The sequence below is a fragment of the Furipterus horrens genome, unplaced genomic scaffold, assembly GCF_987537825.1.
Source record: "Furipterus horrens unplaced genomic scaffold, mFurHor1.1.pri manual_scaffold_3, whole genome shotgun sequence".
In the NCBI taxonomy this organism is placed as follows: domain Eukaryota; kingdom Metazoa; phylum Chordata; class Mammalia; order Chiroptera; family Furipteridae; genus Furipterus; species Furipterus horrens.
In genome coordinates, this window is record NW_028327173.1 from 174,820,430 (window position 1) to 174,835,178 (window position 14,749).

A 14,749-nucleotide genomic window follows, 5' to 3' on the forward strand; every position below is an offset into this window, starting at 1 on the left:
AAGTGCAAAGCAGGAAATATACCCAGGTCAGGGGCACTAAAACCTTGGAAGAGAATGGAAACAGCCATTATTGGGTAATGATTTTATCAAAGCAGATGATTTTAGAAATATAGACTCTCAACCTAAGTTAAAAAAAATCTGTGAGATTTAGATTGACATTGAATAATAATTTTAAAGAAAAGAAATGTCTGCATTTATCAGTTTAGAATTTGAGGAGCTGGTTGGGGGTTTTCTTTGTCCCCACTGCTCCATTAAAGGCGGAACATGGGAACTACAGATACAGCACAAGTATGATTTTCAGCCTTTAGAACTGTCTAACATATTCTCCCATTTTAATTTTGTTTGCATTTGCTTTGCTCTTTTTAAAAGTATAAACCAGACCCTGACATTTTCCTGCCTTCTACCCAATCCAGGAACTATCACAGTTTCTTTTTCTTTTTCTTTTTTTTTTCTTTTCCTTTCTGACTCTATAAACTTCAAAATATTTTCTGTCAAGTTGGCCAAGCTCCAATCAGCCCTTCACCACTGTAATTAAACTTATTTTCCATCCGACTATACCCATGACATGGAGAGGAATTATAAGAGCTCTCTATAAATCTATTTTGGTAGATAAATTCCCTCAGTGTACATATCTCTATACTCATCACAAACATTTATACATCCTCACAATATTCAGATTACTCTAGAAATTGGGGGTCAAGATAAGAGCAGTGGCCATTTTTTCTAAAAAAATCTGAATTTAGGGTCCTCCTTTAAAAATAAGCAATAACCTAGAAATAAAGGAAGAAGAAAAAGAAGAGCAGAGGAAGAGGAAGAGGACGAAGAAAGAGAAAAAGCAGCAGCCACCACCTTTTTAATGCAGATATAACACAAAACAAGTCGAAGTCAAACAATATATTTAACTTCAAGAAGACGGTGCTGCACGGAAGGCTGTGTTGCAAAGCATTGTTCTTATGTCATCACCGCTTCCAGACAATGCTCCAAGCGCCAACATTTGTTCACTTACTACAGGATTCACGTCTCAGCTGAGGAGGACCTTAGGAACAGTACACTTAGCACTCAGCAGTTGTTTGACCTATTTTACTAATGTGTTTGGGAAGGAGGTTAATTAACAGTGGACGGCTATATCCTTAAGCTTAATTTTTCCAACAGCCCTGCTCATAAAAGGAAAAATTGAGTATGTATTGAAGGAAGCAAGCAATTAAGTTGCACAAATAGTGAGCTCATTGAACTGCAGCTGACTTCTATCATGTCAAAGAACAACTAAACACAGAAGCAATAAAAAGATTGTTGCCACGACCACCACTGAGAACTGACTGGCAATAAAGATGAATAACTTCCTACTTGAAGATTACTTGATTAAAGCTCTTTAGAAACCAAATGTTACACATAGGCATAAATGGAGCAAAATATTTTAATGCGTGTTTGGCAGGTTCAGAAACATTTTATAGTCAATTTTAAATGAAGGTTTATACAACAACAGTAAACTCCACTTAAAACAGCCTTTCCAATTGCTGTTCTTGCAAGCAAGCTGCAGTGTTCCTGGGGAAGGCTTGAGCTGTGCTGTGGGAGACAAGTCCCGTACCTAACAGAGTAAGGGGAGGGCTGATGGGGGGTGGGGGGGAATTCCACAGGACCGGGCCCTCTGAAACCAAATCCAAGAGCAGAGCCAGAGACGCCCATTCAGATGGCTGTGACCCTTGAAGGCAAGTAAACAGACTCCCTGTAGCAATAACCAGGAAAGCTCTCTCCCCCCCAGCAATCCTCTGCTCCCCTTCCCACCTCCCAAGGCTCTGAAAGGTCAAGTTTTAGCCTGAGCTGCCCTTCAAGAGAGTGTACTCACATCTAGGAGTTCAATACAGGTTGGCATCAGACCTGGCTCCCAGGACTATCAGTGTCGGTGAGGTGGGACCAGCATGATTTGACAAGGAAAATGTGTCTGACAGAGGATTCGGCTCTCGACTTACAAGTGTCTATGGATGTGTCTGGAGAATATCACCCTCTTTCAGGGCTGGACCCAGCCCTTACCTGCTGCCTTTGGAGGGGATAGACCATGGAGAGTTATGAAAAGTGAAAAAGATGAGGAATTTTCTGTCAGAGCTGCTTATAAATAAATAAGCTGCCCTTTGCATTGCTGCCCTCAAACTCACGACAGGGTGGGAATTAAAGCCAGTGTCATACAAGTGAGCCATTCTGCCGCCCCATTTCTACCCTTCCCCTTTACCTCCATTTCTAAAACGGGAGGGGGGCTGACAATGTGCTTTTCTTTAGACCGGTCCCCTGGACTTGGGCTTTAAGGGATCAGAGCCCTGCAGTGAGGGGATGACGAACAGCTCTCCTCTTCCTCAGCTCCAGCCCTTGCCTCCCTCACGCAGCACTGTGAGCTCCTGCCCAGCTTCTTTCTTCTTTTTGTTCCACACAGCACCCATCGATATGCTGCGTATATGGTGCTAAATATATGGTTTTTGGCTACAATCAGCAGGAAAGGCTCGTATTTATATCTTTTTTGAAGATTTGTTTTATCTTAACCATTCCTGCTGAAATAATCAAAAGAAGCAAAGCTGTAGAAGCAATTGTGTGCCACAAATTGGGAGGGTGGGGGGGGAGGAAGTATAACGATCTCCATTTTCTTGAGTCGGAAATAAGGCCCAAAATGTCCTGAATAAATTACTGATGCTTATATAAAGCACACGGTGCCTTAAGCTCACAATCTGGTTAGGTAGAATGCACACTGTTTTCCAGAGACTTAGAGATAAATTTTCTGCCCAGGATTTTTAAATATTTGATCTGGGGGATTTTAACTGCAAACCCAATTCATAATGCACACTTTGGAATGGCTTTATCAGATGAAAAGTAGATACTTGGAAGTTTAGTATCACTTCTCATCACCTTCCAAGAAGACTGGTTATTAGATATGTGGTATACAAATCTAATAAAGAAATGAGGTGTTTTTTTGTGAGGTTTGTTTTTTTTTTTTTTAAGCTTAAATATTTATATAAATTTCATTTTGTCAGCAGGAAGAAAACTCAGTGGTACAGTCTTCCTTCCATTTCGGTGTCTCCACCTTGAAGCTTTGCATATACTTTGAACTCTAGGCTCTCCACTCAGACTTTCTAAGATTCTGGAGGTGGGATGAATTGTACAGCACAAGAAGGGGGTGGAAAAGAAAGTAACAACAGTTCAGAGATGGGAACCATCTGCTCTCTGGAAACCCCTCCAGCCTATGTTCACTAACCAAACATCCAAAGCCAAAACTCCTCAGTTCCCTCACCATAAGAGAACAAGAAAAATGCCTAGGAAAGCCCACGTTTTCCTTCCTGGTGGAGGAGAGGAAGCAGCAGAGGTAGCAGACGCCCATGTGCAGCCGTCACCTCGTCAGGGGCTGGTGTCCATTTCCACCCACTGGGACAGAGTCTGGCAGCTTCAGAACCAGCAGGAGATATGGGATCCAAGAATCCGTTTGGCTCCCATTCTAGGCTTAGAAAAGCTGGTTCTGCCTAACTCTGAGAATCCTATAAGCATTAGTAAAGATTTCAAATTGCCTCATCCTCACGAGTACGGCCAGAAGAAGGGGAGTTAAGAAAAAAAGTCTATCTTGAATAAGGCACAAGACACTCTTCGAGATTAAGCTAAAATAAGAATATATTCAGAAGTGATAGAAAACAAATATGCCCTTTTTTCCTCCTCTGAGGAGTCAGAAAGCATCCTAAGTCCAAAGAAAAATATGGTGTAATTCTAATGATGTAATAAGCTTGTTCTTCAAAAAATAAAGAAATGGTAGCTATAACAAAAGTGTATTAAAAATGTCAAAACTTTATTCTCCTAAACTTCATTCATTTGTGCATTCCATCACATTCAAGTCCAGACTCAGAATGTCTCTTCACCTACTCTCTTCTGCTTCTGCCCTCACCGTCCTTTGCCATGCAGTATGTACCCAGGTTGTTGCAATAGCCCCTGCAATGGGTCCCCTGTCACAGCTTACTTTCTCTATACCTCAGGCCATCTTTCACATCTCTGACAGTTACCTTTCCAAAGTAGAGTTATAATCATGATGCGTCCCCTCAATCCAAAAGCTTCTTTTTAAAAAAATAATTGTTTGTTTATTTTTAGAGAGAGGGGAAAGGAGAAAGAGAAGGAGAGAAACATCACTGCGTGGTTGCCTTTCACTCATGCCCCCAACTGGGGACTTGATGTGCAACCTAGTTATGTGTCCTGACTGGGAACTGAACCAGTGACACTTGGTTCGCAGGCCGACGCTCAATCCACTGAGCCACACCAGTCAGGGTAGTCCAAAAGCTTGTATTAGCTTTTTGCTTTCTTTTAGAATAAAGTTCAAATATCTTAGCAGAGTAATCAAGACCCCTTGTAAATTGAAATTGTTCCAGTCCTTTCATGAAGATGACGCCCAAAACAAAGAAGGAAGCTCCTGCCCCCGCCACTCCCATCCAACAAAGCCAAAGCCAAGGCAATGGCTTCAAAGGCAAAGAAAACAGTGCTAAAAGGTGTCCACAGCCACCAAAAAAAAAAAAAGAAGAAGAAGAAGAAGAAGAAGATCCATACGTCACCTACCTCCCAAAGGCCTAAGACACTGCAGCTCCAAAAGCAGCCTAAATATCCTCGGAGCAGTGCCCCCAGGAGACACAAGCTTGACCACTATGCCATCATCAGGTTCCCCCTGACAACCCAGTCAGCCGTGAAGAAGACAGGAGACAACGATACACTTGTGTTCACTGTGGATGTCAAGCCCAACAAGCACCCTATCAGACAGGCTGGGAAGAAGCTCTGTGACACTGGTGTGGCCAATGTCAGCACCCTGATCAGGCCTGATGGAGAGAAGGCATATGTTCGACTGGCTCCAGACTATGATGCTTTGGATATTGCCAACAAAATCAGGATTGTCTAAACTGAGTCCAGCTGGATAATTCTAAATATAAAAAATTTATACCATAAGAAAAAGAAACTTCTGTATTTTGAAACTCACCTGCCATTTTTTTTCTCACATACAGCTAATGCTCTACCCAGAAAAGGCTCATCTCCTCTCCTGGATCATGTCATGGGCTTTCACACTCCTGGAACTCTGTGCTTTTCCTCCAGCCTCATCTATTCAAACCTTGCTTCTCCTCTAAAGACTAATTTAAATGTCACCACCTCTAGAAAGCCTTACCTGATTTCAAGGAAATACAAATTGCTCCCTTCTTAGAACATAGATAACATTTTGTTTACCCCTTTGTTACAATGTTTGTCCCCATCTGACTTGTATTCATTATCATAGACTTTTTATCTCCTCCCAAAAGACAGAGACACCAGTTAATCCCTCTAAAGATGGTCCTGGGTGCCCAGTATAGTCCCTTAAATAAGAGAGGCATTTCATAAACATTTCTTATACTGAACTGACCAATACAAAAATTATGAATTTTCACTAAAAACTGAACCATGGATGAAAGACCAAGCTGAGAATCACAACCAGGGATGACTTGGAGGGTTAAGAAGAAACCTCAGTAAATGCCACCCAAACTGAGGTCCATGAGTTAGCCTTTTATTAAAGAATAAGAAGGACCTAATCCATTGCTTCTCAACATTTTTTGTATTCACACATAGTTATGAAACATTTGACTCTGATTGAAAATTGCTACCCTGACCAAATGGAGAGACTACATCTTTTTCAGCAGTAAGAACTTAAATGCTACTTTTGAAGGGGATCAATGAAGGCTCAATAAACACCACAATAAAAATTATATATTTTATATATATATACACATACATGTATACACACATCTGAGACGCAGTTTCATTTAAATATCTCTACACACAGAGACATAACGATGTCTTAATAAAACAAATATTTAGTTCACATTTTTGCCATCATTCCAAAGAGGGGGAAAAAAGCCAAGAACTAAATCCATCTCCTTAGCCTTGTTGGCATTAAATCCTCAAATTCCCTGCAACTCAGAAATCTGAGACAGGCTTATTGCAGTGCTTGTTCTCGCCCGGAATGAAAAAATGAACTCAAACTTCCAAAAGAAAACCATAAGTTTCCAACATCTTCTCATATGAGTCGTGCCTCTCTCCTAAAACTTTTGCATCAACTCTTCCTCAGATGAATCACATTGAGAAATGAATCTCTTAATTGCACCGTATAAGCTGAACAGTAAGCCATGACCTCATCACCCTACATGTAATAAAAAGGCAGAGACACTCGGGCATTTCAACAACATCTTAATTCCTGCACTGTTCTGGTTTATTATAAAGCAGGTCTGTGTGCAGGAAGACATTTTTTTAAATGCTTTTATCTCCCTTTTGCACGTTAGCAGGTCTCATGGTCTCATATCTCTGTGGCTAGAGGCCTCGACTGTGCAAAAGCTACACAGGCAGCCCAATGAATTTACCTGAGAAGGAGAGAAACCCACTCTTGAAAATGACGCATGGATTCAAGATGAACTAGGAGTAGAAAGACCTCAAACAACACAATTACTCCCAAAGCTCAAGCCAAAAACAAACAAAGCCTAGAACTGAAAGAATATCTGAATGCCACAGCCAGACCAGAGAATGAGCAATAAGAAGCTGGTATATCTGTGCTTCAGAAGAAACAGGGTAGAAGCATAATGCTACCTTCCTTGGGTGGCATATCACTTTCTGACCCTTGTTTTACCATGAAGTCAACTTTCTGATGATTACTAGCAGCATTATTTTGCTAGAAGTAGCATTGGTTGGTCCCATCTATGCATGGAGACCACTACAGAGAGCATCCTGCATGAGCACAAATATCTACTCTGTCCTTGGCACCAATGAATGATATTCCATTGACAGAATAAATTATTTAATTTTGTGAGAAAGTTAATCTTTGCATATGGAAGAGAAAATGCTTGTAACACAGCTACAAGTAACTCCAAATAAAGATATTCCAACAAGAGTTAACACTTTAGCCTGTCAAATCAGTAAAATTAATGTAACTTGTTTAGCAGGATGGAAATTGCCCCAGCATATCAGGGAGGTACAAAGAGGCAGCCACCAGCAGAATCAGCAAGATGCCATGATTCCATTGGTTTAAACACTGACCTGGAGTGAATATTCTTCCTTCGTAACATTTCCTACATTCATCACTCCAGTTGTTCCAAGTGTTTTCAGATGGTGCTATTGATTGCAAATAGCTGTGAACTAGTTTTTTGAATTCCACTGCTTTTCACTGTCAACCACTAGGCCTTCTGTACTGAGGGTCCCACTTAGAAGAGTCTGCACCTTCAGATTACACTAACAGGAGAATGTTAAAAACTCATCTGGAAGCACATAGTCCTGACTTCATGATGTCACTCACCCTTTATTCCATAGAGCAGGATGGAGCCCAGGACTTCAGTTTCACCCTCTGTAAAAGGGGAATAGCCACTTTTCCTGAGTTCTGAGATTCAATAGCTATGAAGCACTGATTTATAATAAAGCAGCAATTCTACTTTGATAAAAATTAGGCCTATACCTTATGAAAACTGTTCAGAAAGAGTTGAGCAGGATATAAGCAGAGACTAGGAAGATTCTGCCTCATAATCAAGATTAAGTCCCTTTCTATGACTGTCAACATCAAGCTACAGTGCTTGTGATGGATGTGGCCTTTACTAAAATTAAGAAAGGCACTTTGTTTTATCAACTGTAGCTTGCATCCTTTTCAGCAATGACATTTCTGCAAGAAAGGAAGAACACGGTGTTTTTTTTAAAAGCCTACTGTAAAATCTTTTGTTCCAGTACCTTGGAAGAGCTCATTTCTGAGAACAGCCTGGGACCCTAAGATAATAATATGGCTCCAATAAGTTACAAAGAATTTAAGGAAGACAACATCTCTAAGCCCCATGCAGTTGGTGGAGTTATGATATATATCACTTAACAAAAGCGTTGACACAAGCGTAACATAAACACATGAAACTTTCCTTTCTTCCTCCACTTGTTCGATGGTGAAAGAAAGCAAAAGAAAGGTGTTTCAACTTCCCCAGGTCCCCTTCCTGATAAGAAAGTTCCTCTTCACAAAGTAGGAATGAGGAACATCATGTGCTTTTGTACAATTTCCAAGACATTTTAGGATTCCCTAAATAGAAAACACTATATTCAGAATAATTTTTTAATTGAACTTAATTTAACTACAACACTAGCTGGTATTGGTATTTCCAGAGGAATGAAGGGATGCTAAAGTGAGAACAAGGAATTAAATATTCAAGGCCATCATAATAATTCGTGAGCTTACTTGAATGCTGTTCCAGGATTTTTTCATTAAACTTTAAGTACGTAAGGAATCTGTATGTATATGAAGGATCAGAGACTGAGCCATTGTTTCTCTTTCTGTTTTCACTGTTTACAAAGCAACCTTGAGCAACCCCAGTTTATCTATGCCTCTGTGTTTCCTGACTTGTCCATATTTAGCTGGCCACCAAAAGGCCAGCTAAAGAGAGGCCTCTAGAGAGGCCAGAGTCTGGAGAGAGAAGTTGCAGGGCTTATCAAGTCATCGAAGAGGCCATGTTGTGCTCATCCTTTGTAAACAATAAGACATGTCAGCATCCCTGGTTGTTGTCATTGCTGACGGTTCTCTAAAGATCAGTAAGTGTTGAATTCTTTAAAGCTGAACTGTAACCCAGTGAGAGAAACGATCGTGTGAGATGAAGGGGACTTCATGGATATCTGAGTACCTTGGGAAAAGAGAGGAATTGAGGCTTTTCACTCAGCAACCTAATGAAAACTAGACAAATAGTCCTGCGTTTAATATATAGTATCCACCAATTCATGCTTCTTTTGTTAGGAACAATTCCAGCCTGTATAGGAAAAGAGAGCGATATAAAGAAATAATTTCTCATTGACAAGGGAACTTGAGGAAAAGCAATGAATGCTTATGAAAGGACAAGAAACAGTTTATATTGGTAAATTTCCATTGTGAAACCATTTCCTCACTTTAACTTCATAGACTCCAAAATTTTATGTCTTTGAATAACTAATCAAATGCAAAAGTACACAACTAAATAACCCACCTGGGACAGCCAGACTATACAAAACATGAAGAATAAAATACAAGTCCTTAAGGAATATGGATGAGAAATTATAGCAAAGAAGGGAAGGATTTGAAAATATGTTACAAAATCAGTATCTAATGCTTTAAAAATAATGAACTTTACATGCTCTGCCTTAATATCCATAAAGGTATCTTTTGAACAAGGATCTACTTTCATAAGTTAATCAGATCACAAAAAATCCCAGTTCATAGCATTATTCATCATTCCCACCCTGACTTTTGAAATGTATAAAATGAAGATCAAATTCTTTCCATGAAAACTGATAACATCTGTTGAAGTAGAATAAGCCCCCATTAGGTGTTAAAATCTCATTATAACAGCAAGTGATAACGTGTTATACTCAAAACAAATTTTGCCATAACATTTAAGCTATAGATTTTGAGGTTAATGATGTTTCAGGGAAAGGAAACTTCCAGTGTTTCTATTTCCTTCTGCCTAAGAAGATTTCCTAAAAACACCTACTCCATTAAATGGTGTAAGTGTTTGAGAAAATGCCTTAGATCCACTTACATTAAGCTTCCAAACTTTGAGAAGGATCATCCTTTCAATATCAAATTCATCCTTGAATTAAGGACCACCTTTACAAACAAGGCCAGAACTTAATGGTCCACTAATTTAACAGTAGAGTATTTAACTTGGATTTTTACTTGTTTCTCCATAATAAACACTACTTGGTGGTACAGAATCATGTTGCAGATTATTTTCCCAAGTTTGTTTTTTATCCTCTTCAATCTTTTTGATTGGAACAACCAGACCCTTTCTTATACAGCTACAGGTTAATCACTGAGCCTGGGAGTCTGTCTGAACTAGAGGATACAGGGAGCAATCTAAAAAAAAAGAAAAGAAAGAAAAAAATGCAAATTTCTATAAACTAAATAAAAACTCACTCGTTTTCCTAATATTCTCATAAGCAGAAAAACTCTATCAGCATGGCCCAGACAGACACTGTCGAGCAACTTTCCGAAGAGTAAATGGTAAAAATAAAATGAAATGAAAAAGATTTGCCTGTCATGGGAGTTGGTCAATAAAATGCAACAGTGTTTATTACAACATTTAAAGTCTGTGATTAAGAACACCAAAAGGCCTAAACTAGAAAGGTTTTCAGCCTGTAATTTCCCTGCAGTCCTGGCCTGTACTTCCTTATGAGTTAGCTCAGCAGGGCTTTTTTTCCATGTCCATCATCAGCTTGTAATTATTGCCATTCTCAAAGCTATGCCAGATGGGTCTTTAGAAGCAGGCATGCAGCTTGTTTATGAGAGAAAGAGCTGTAATATTACTCTACACAGAGACCTATCTGGTCCTACTCAAAGAGCCCTGCTCCTCTCCCCCCGACTCCCAACCCCCACTACTATTCTCTCTTCCTCCTCTGGACAACCCTCTCAGTTTCAGCCCCCTGTCCCAGCTGAATGGCCTCGTGAAGGGCAGGGACCATGGGAGCCAAGAGATACCTGTATCTTAAAGCTTATGGCCTAATCGTCACCTTTCACCATTCACATATAGAAATGAGGCCAACACCCAAGAGAAAAACAAACTCTGGACTCTTCTACATATTCTTGTGCAGAGGGTTTCTTTAAAACACCAGAGCCACAAGCCTACCTTTCAGAATGCAGATCTGTAGAGATACTACAACTATGCCTTCCATTTCTCTTTTCTGGGAATTTCCTCACTGGCTAGAAGTGAAATTCCTAGCAAGACTCTCAAGGACAAACCTTTACTCCCTTTGCCTGGTAGGAAGGATAAACATTTTTAAGAAGGTTGAGGTCAAGGAGCTCTGCAAACCAACACAGGGAAAGGCAAAAGCGCCTAACCGAGGTTCATCTGGTGATAGGTCTGGGGTGTTAGGTATCCCAGAGGGCCAAGCAGAGCTTCAATCAGCAGTTAATGAGGCAAGACCTGCAACAGATAGCCACTTTTAACTTACAAAAGCTTTTAGATGTCTCTGTTTACTTTGATCCATTTCAGTTAATTTGAGCCTGGTTAGGGTGCATTTTCCTCCCCCCATCCCCAGATAAACCTTTTGCTCCCGCCCCATCTCCACCCCCACCTCCCAAACAATAGTATCATTTACCAACTTAGTATTAACAAGCTTTGAGATCTTCTGTCAAGGTCGGCAACAATTATATAAAAAAACAAGGGGAGGAAGACCGGTACCATAGTCTGCCTATAGAATTGTAATTTCAAAATCCCACCAGCGAAAGGTAAACTGAAAAGCCTGGCCAGTCGGGAAAAGGCTGCTTTTTCAAAGGAGATTTAGTTATTTGTTTCTGATTAAGTGAAGTATACGTTCTTTTATCCCTTGTTATTTTACCCATGTGATGACCGCAGTGCTTTCTTTGTTAAAATGTTTCAGAGCAGATAAAGCTAATTTACTGGAACGTGAAATAATCCAGAAAGAAACTGGACCTGATGGTCACCGACGGGGAGGTCGCTTTAACTGGCCAGCATTTCCAGGCCCTGGGGCTGGGGCTGGGGCTAGGAAGCAGAGAGGGCTCCTGCACTGAGATATTTTTGCACGTGGGGCTGCCTGTTAATGGGGATGGGCTGGTGTAATGAGCTTTTAATTAGGTCAGCTTGGTACTTGACCCCATTGCACTGTGGGCCCATGCCTTGAAGCGGTGGGGGTGGGGGGGCTCCACACCCACAGGTGCTGGTAAACATCCTGGGAACCTTCCTTTCCCAGCATGCCCTCTCCTCTGCCCTGGTCCCTTTCACCTGAAGTTGATAGCCTTTTACCTACACCCTTGCTTTATTCTCTCACGCCCGACTCCCCACCATGCCACTTTCGGAAACACCTTTTCTTTCTTCAAAAGATCATATATGAGACAGGTGTGTATTAAAAAAAGCAACAACAACAACTTGACTTAGCCAGCAAAATTAATTTCACAAATACAGATGGGCAGATTGGGTTTGACATCTATATACCTTTAAAATGTACTTTTCTCAAATGAACCATATTCCTATTTTCCACTGTAGTCCTTAGATAAATTGGAAGTGCTTTAAAATACTCTCTTTGAAATCCTGTCCACTAAAGACTCTGAACAACCATCAGGAAGTGTAGTTAGGGAAACCCAGTTTCCACTTTGGGTCTTTATGGTTGGGATAGGGAAGAGCTCTGTATCCAACTTTGAGCTAACATTACCTGCCAGGAAGAGTCCTGGGCACTTATCTATAGTTCTCACATTAGGACCTCAATAGTAATGGTTTACATTTATTTTGCTCTTTACCAAGTCTTTAAAAGGAAACTAAGATTCATTTATCACTAAAGAATATGTATTGAACTCTTTGGTGATAAGGCATTAGGTCAGAGAAAACAAGTCCAGACATCTTAAAACAGTTTATGAAACAACAATAATGATAACAACTAATATTTATTCAATGCTTATTACGGGACAACAGTGCTAAAAGTTTTAAGATTCTGCATCATTAGTAGAATGTTTAACATACAAGCTTACTAAATCATTTTGGTTAATGACGGCGGCAGTTGCTAAGCTGTAGGCCAAGTTATTCCTTTCATTCACATTCTAGGGAGAGATGACACAGGCGTGTTGAGTCACTCAAAACAGGCTCAAACCACCCCAAGGAGTTTGCCTGATGAAAGGTTTTCCTTTCCTTCAAAGCCACTTCCTGTGTCACATGACCTATATCACTCCAAAGATAATAACACTTCATGCTTCCAGAACACTTTTATCCAAAGATCTCAAAGCATTTTCAAATGTTAATTAAGCCTTCACCATCCTGGAAGATAGCAATGCCAATCTTGCTGTTTAAAGACTGTATTCCAGAACACATGTTGTTCTAATCACTGAGAGGGAAATGGAGGCCTCTCTGAGCAAATCCAGTATGTAAGCCACCACCCAAACAATTTCGACACCCAAAATTCTCCTAGGACTCCTGGAAAACCACCACAGTATCTCTATTCTAAAGCTTCCTTTACTCCCATCGATTGTTTCCACTGGAAGAACCACATCCAGGAAATAAAAGGGGAGGCAGGGGAAAGAAGGTTTTCTAGTAGTTCTAATTTGTTTAGGGACAGAAATGCATGGAATATATCTTTGTGAACATATAAGCACTCTCAACAAACAGGTAGATGTCTTTGTAATATGCTTTTTCATTTATCTTGATCACCAGAAGGGGAAAATATAATCAGCTTTCTCCAAGGCTTAGATGTGACTGTTTAGACTGCAACTTACCTTCCTTCCTATTTTATAAGCATCGTGGACTGCTCTGATAGATCCAGAGTAATCAGATTTCAGGGAGTTTGTACATCCTTTCATCTTGATAAAGGAAGACCATGAGACAACTGAGATCCTTCATGATCTGCAACTGCCTCCTCCCAGCTTCATCTCCCTCTACTCAACTACCCTTTCTCTCCATGTTTCCAATGGGCCATGCTTTTTCCCTACCCCAGGGTCTTTGCACAGGATTTTTCTGCTGCCTGGAATTCTTTATCCCCTATTCTTAATAAAGCTCCTACTCTTTGTTCCCAGATTAAAGGTCACTTCTTCAGAGAAGATTTACCTTTCTATTATTAAATTACTTTTTTTTCTATTATCTCTCTAATGACAGACTGTTTGGGTTATAATTCATGACATTTTCTTTGTTTAATGTCTCCCTTTTAGATTATAAGTTACATGAGAACAGGGACTGTGCCTACCCTGTTCACTGCTGCATAACCCATGCCTGCTCCATTGGATGTCCTCAAAATAAAATTTCTTGAATAAATTAATGAGTGAATGAATCTTTTAACCTGGTTTGCAAATCACATTTTCCTTTTGAAGTGATTTTACAGGATAAAGAGGACAAGAGAGAAATAGATATCAGAAATTTGGTTGTATAGTATTCCCTCACTTGTCACGGGTATTCTAGACCTCCCCACCCCCCCACCCCGCCACAATAGGTGAAAATCCGCGAAGTAGGAACCTTACATTTATTTTAGTACTTATATAGATTTTAAGGCTTTATAAACCCTTCCCACACACTTATAAACCGTTCCCAGTCCCTTATTAACCTTTCCCACTCCCTTATTAACCTTTTCCACACTTTTATAAACACTACTTATGTTCTTAAACATATTCTACACTCTTAAGCTTACATAACTTTAACAACATACATATACAGTACCACAAAATCCCAAGATATAGCGAAAAATCTGCGATAATTAAATATAATATTTTTAAAAATCCCACGATACAGTGAGACCATGATAAGTGAACCGTGATACAGAGAGGGACCACTGTAATCATTTAAGGTCTTTGTTTACTTCTACCAATACTGAGAATAGCAAACAATCTTTGAGCTATTTAAGTAAATACAATTTTTACTCTATTAAGCTTTTGAAGTAGTTGTTTTTCCTACATTCTTATCCCCCTTTCCCCTGGCACAACAACCTTGAGAGGAAGAAGGTAAGATTATCCTCACTTTGAGATTATGAGCACTAAGTAATTTGCCCAGGTCTTTAAGATTCCTCATTCTATGTATTCACTTATTCAGCACTAACTTTCTGTCAGGCACTGTAGTGGTAGGGCAATGAACGAGACAGTCATGGTCTTCTTCTTGTAGTTCTATCTTTGATTCAACACAGCAATAACAGAGTGCATTCTGGCATGTGTCTGGTGCTCAATAAATATTTAAACAGTGTGAATTATGTTTTTAAAAAATGTTCAGGAACTATGATTGAATCTCTTCAGAGTTTTAAAGTTTCCACATAC

At 39.9% G+C, this 14,749-nt stretch overlaps 1 pseudogene; it reads left to right on the forward strand.

Moving 5' to 3' along the window:
* Nucleotides 1-4,398: 4,398 nt before the first annotated feature.
* Nucleotides 4,399-4,903, forward strand: LOC150016780 (large ribosomal subunit protein uL23 pseudogene; annotated as a pseudogene).
* Nucleotides 4,904-14,749: the final 9,846 nt, after the last annotated feature.